The following is a 5,000-nucleotide window of genomic DNA, read 5'->3' on the forward strand; positions in this document are numbered from 1 at the left end:
CACCCGTGCAAGGGGGCAGCCCCAAATGGCGCCCCAAGGGAGCAGTGCCGTCGGGACGGTACTATGCTCTGGCCTCTTGGCGGGTCGGGAGTCGAACCGGCAACCTTTGGCCTACAAGTCTGACAGCCTAGTCGCCTTCATGACTGCCCATGGGTGAGCGGTTAGGGTGTCAGTCTTGAAGCCTGAGGGTTGCGGTTCGATTCCTTGACTAGTCTGGTTGGTAGATGTAATAATTAATCAATGCCCCTCGCCCCCATCCTCCAGGACTGAGGAGCCCTGAGTATGGCAATGTCAAACCATCACCCTGCTCCCTTGGGGGGGCCAGTTGGGTGCTGCTACCCTTTCATGGGGGAGACATTACGTCATGTGATTTTGTTGTGTGCTGTTCCACATTTTTTTTTAATTGATATGTTTATGGGTTGATTTTTTATTTGTTTATTCTTATTGTGTTTAGTGTGTTATAGTGTTGTCAGGGTTACGGCCCCTATGAACTCAACTTCCCATCATGGTTTGCAACTAAGGGAAGTGACAACACACTACAGTACGATTGGCCACTCCCTTTTCTCTCAAAAAGAGAGAGCCGGTGTTCTGCCGAGATATGTTGCCTCGTCGAGATGAGCGACCGGTAGCCTTACTCGATCCTGGTGTTCTATCGATTTGCACTGCCTCATCTAAATGAGCGACCTTGATTTTCTGTGGAAGACGTTTCAATCGGCCATGGTCCTCGTAGGACTGTTTTAATGTTGCGAAAAGGATCACATCTCGACGGGTCGCTCATATAGACAGGACACCGGCAATCACCCTCTCTCTCTGTCACGGATCACAAAGGTTTCGACACACCTAGAGGGACAAGCTCCCCATCCCCCGCTCTAGACCCGAGGCTTGGACAGCAGGGCCCAGGAGGGCCCATGGACAGAGAAGCCGGCCTGAGCCAGCCCATGGCTCCCCAACCTGCAGCTAGCCTTGGAGGCTACTGAGGAACACGGGACCCACTAGTTTGATGCCCTTTCGGTACTTACGTGGTACGTCACATGGTAATCAAGCATTTCAAACAAGCGATTTAGGGTTAGGGTTAAGGTTAGGGTTAGGGTTGAGGTTAGGGTTAGGGTTAGGGTTAGGTTTAGGTTTAGGGTTAAGATTAGGGTTAGGAGTAGGGTTAGGGTCGTATGACGTAAGACGTAAGTACCGAAAGGGCGTCGATTTAGTGAGTCCCTGAGGAACACAGTCTGTAGAACTCTTCCTGTAAGGCCCTGTGGACCAAGCCAGACCTCGCGAGGGCAAAAGGGACCCCGGAGCCCTTTTGCCTAGATTGGAATTTTAACCCACAGGTTACCAGCCACGCCAGAGAGAGTAGAGAGAGAGAGGTTCCATTGGCCCATTGTTTCCAGGTTCTATTATTGCAAGGGGGGGGGGGATCCCCCTTTAGGCAGACCTTGGCAGACCTAAGGACTGTTCTATTCAATGCTAGGAGTATTATGACATGCCCCTTTAGGAAGACCAGAACCTGGTCATGTTAGGTGCCCATCACAACCTATTACATTGGCACATCTCTATATACTTAAAGAATCTCTGGCCACGCCGCTGAGAAGTTCCTTCTACCCGCATGGATACAGGAACCAAGTAATCTCTTAAGTTGGTGAACCCACTTCCAGCTTCTCAGCTGAGAGAGACCTACTCGGATCTACATGGACTTTCCCGCAGGACCTACATGGACTTTACCGCAGGACCAGTAAGGACTGGTCCAAAACCGCAAGCCAAGCCAGTCCACCCACAGGACTTGTTCACCCATTCCATGGAGGAAATGTCCCCAGACAGAGCTCTGGGACCCACTTCCTCACACGGGGCACCATTAATGTAGGTTCAACTACTTTTATGGGCGTGAGAAATATTATCCTCACACCCGGGAATTCATTAATGTAAGTTCAACTGCGGGTATGCAATTGAAGTTACGTTATTGGGAGTGTGGAATAAACTCCTCACACCAGGGGCGAACATTAATGTAGGTGGAATTACCGAATTGTTTCAGAGAAATATTATTTATCATCAAGGGGACCATAAATGTAAATACAATTTGGCAACAATGTAATTTAGATTACATTATTGGGTGTGCAAAGGATGAATTCCTCGCACGGCTGGCACCAAAATGTAAGTACAATTGCGTGAGAATCAAGATCCTCATATGGGTTGCATCATAAATGTAACACATGATTTATGCAATCATTAATTACACAATTTATGATTGCATAAATCCAGACCTACATTTATGATGCAACCTGTGTGAGTATATAAGACCTCATCACCTATTTGATCATAACCATACGCCTACTATTCAGGAAACTGAATTCCATATAAACACACTCATTTTTTTGTTAATATGAGTTAAAAAAAATGATCACAAAATGTTTGAATTATTTTTTAGTCATTTATCTTGTGTTTGGTGTTTTATGTTTACTTTATCATACATCTTGGGTTTTTTGTTGTTTCTTTGGTGTATTCTTTTAACTAGATATGCCTTTTTGGCCATGCAAAGTTGTGGGCCTAGATTTGCACATTGGGCACCTTTTAGTATTATCAAATTCTTGTATTATTATTTATTTTAATCCTTTTTGTTTTTTGCTTAACACCAATTCCTGTCCAGGGACTACAGATGAAAATTAGCCATGTGGCTATAATCTGGCTCAATTGTATATTGTGCACTGTCCCTGCTAAATAAACCATAGATGAAATAAATGAAATGAAATGAAATGAAATGAAATAGTCTGTCACACACATATTCTAGTCAGTCACACTTAGCCTACGTTAAAAATCTAGCACTGGCATATGACAACTGATCAGATCTTCCAATGATCACTTCCTAATTAGTATCTTAATTGGATGTGCTGTATTTAGTTTGGCCTGGGGTGTACAATCCAATTGACTAGTTATTCAATTTCTATTATGATCAAAAAGGTCCACGTAAACATAGGTACTGACAACCTGTAACAACTTGACAGCAAAAATAATTGTAAGATTCAACCTTTAACGTTCGATCAGGGAGAGTGACCAACTGAAGCTCGTGCACTCAATTTGCTGCCGCTCGCTACAAACCGTGTCATTGCTCATTATATATATTTATCACTGAAGTTGTGACGCCCTCGACACTAGAACTTCTTTCACAGCTTTTGCCACTCCTGCCGCCTGCTCTTCCATACAAAGTCAATTACTTCCGCTCCACCGCTTTCCACGCCTTCAACGCCTGCTGTCTGTTTCCTCAGTCAGGCTGATATGAGTGTGGTTGGGGTGTGCTCATTCAAAAATCGACAAGTCTTATATTTTGAAGGAATATTTGCCACCACCATACATTTTTAAGTATTCATTATGATTATGGCCATGTTCAAACACTCAGTATTGAATATAAAACACTTAATCCTTTTTGAAGGGGGACCTTCTTTCTGGTTGGCCCAGGGGCCCATAGAGTCATAATTCGTCCCAAGGTGGAGTCCCGCCTGGACTGCACAGACCAGGAGCAACGAACACGGCGGCGAAAGATTCAACCTATAACGTTCGATCAGGGAGAGCGACCAACTGAAGCTTGTGTTTACAAAAATGTAGGAACTCCATTTGCTGCCGCTTGCTGCTGCCAAAACGTGTCATTGCTCATTATATATTTTTCGCAGAAGTTCAGCTTATCTTTTGACGCCTGTGACGCCCTTGACACTAGAACTTCTTTCGCTGCGTTTGCCACTCATGACACTCCTGCCGCCTGCTCTTCCATACAAAGTCAATTATACTTCCGTTCCACCGCTTTCCACGCCTTCAACGCCTGCTGTCTGTTTCCTCAGTCAGGCTGATATGAGTGTGGTTGGGGTGTGCTCGTATTGGGCTGTGTGTCAGGAGATAAATAAAGATATATGAGGGAAGTGAAGGGCCAGGCTTGGGCGGTGTCATGGTGTCATTTTAGTTGTGGATGGTGGGAACATGTCCCCATCACTTTTTTTATATATTTTTTTGGGAGGGGTTTTATGCCTGTATTTGATAGGACAGTTGAAGATGATGGAAGCGAATGGGACAGAGATACAGGGGAGGATCAGGAAATTACCCCGGCCGGACCCAAACCGGGGTCCCCGTGGGTAGGCATGCAAGCCCAAATGTGGGGGGCTTAGCGCGCCGCACCACAGCGCCCCCACACCACTTTTGAGATAAACCTAGCTTGTCCCCACCACTTTTTCACAAATATAATGCAAAGAGTAGCAGCTATCAGAAGCTAAAAGCTGCATAATAATGACACCATGAGACTGCTGATGAAGATACCCAGATGGTCCAGTGCCAGCTGTCTGTTTGTCGACTCCAATGGCCCTGGGTGTGATGCAGTCCTGATAAATGAAATGTTTAAATTCATGGGCCAACTGGATTGCTCCCAAAATAGCATAGTTGAATCTCTGGTAAACCCTGCAAAGAGTTCTGTAAGGTTCTCTTCTGAGCTCAGGCGACATTGGAGAAAGTGCCCTATATGTTTGTTGGTTGTAGGCCTACCTGACTTTTGTTTATCTTGTCTGTCTTTTATTTAACTCTTTGTAATATGTATTTCTATGTTGATATGGACCATTGTGTCTATTACAAATAAAGAATTGAATGCAAAAACAGCACACACCCGGACAATTTGCCATTGAAATGCCCCCACCACTTTGGTCTTGTTATGTGTTGCCAGATGTGTCTGACCAAATCCCGCCCAAAAACTTCTCAAAAACCGCCAAATTGCGCTAAATTCCGCCCAAATTCAACAAATTACATTGACTTCTATGGGCCCAAAACAGCTGAAAAAAACGCCAAATGGCCAATTTTTCCAGTTTTTGCCCGCCGACGCTCATCCCACCCCGCTCATCGCACCCGCCCAATCTGGCAAGACTGTGGATACTAGTGGGGGTGAAGGAGTGGGTGAGGCTAGCCTGAGGTGATAAAGGCTTTGGTCTTGTTATGAATGGGTCCTAGTGGAGGTGAGGGGGTGGGTGAGGCTAGCCTGA

Source organism: Engraulis encrasicolus, chromosome 4 (genome assembly GCF_034702125.1).
Source record: "Engraulis encrasicolus isolate BLACKSEA-1 chromosome 4, IST_EnEncr_1.0, whole genome shotgun sequence".
Classification (NCBI taxonomy): Eukaryota; Metazoa; Chordata; class Actinopteri; order Clupeiformes; family Engraulidae; genus Engraulis; species Engraulis encrasicolus.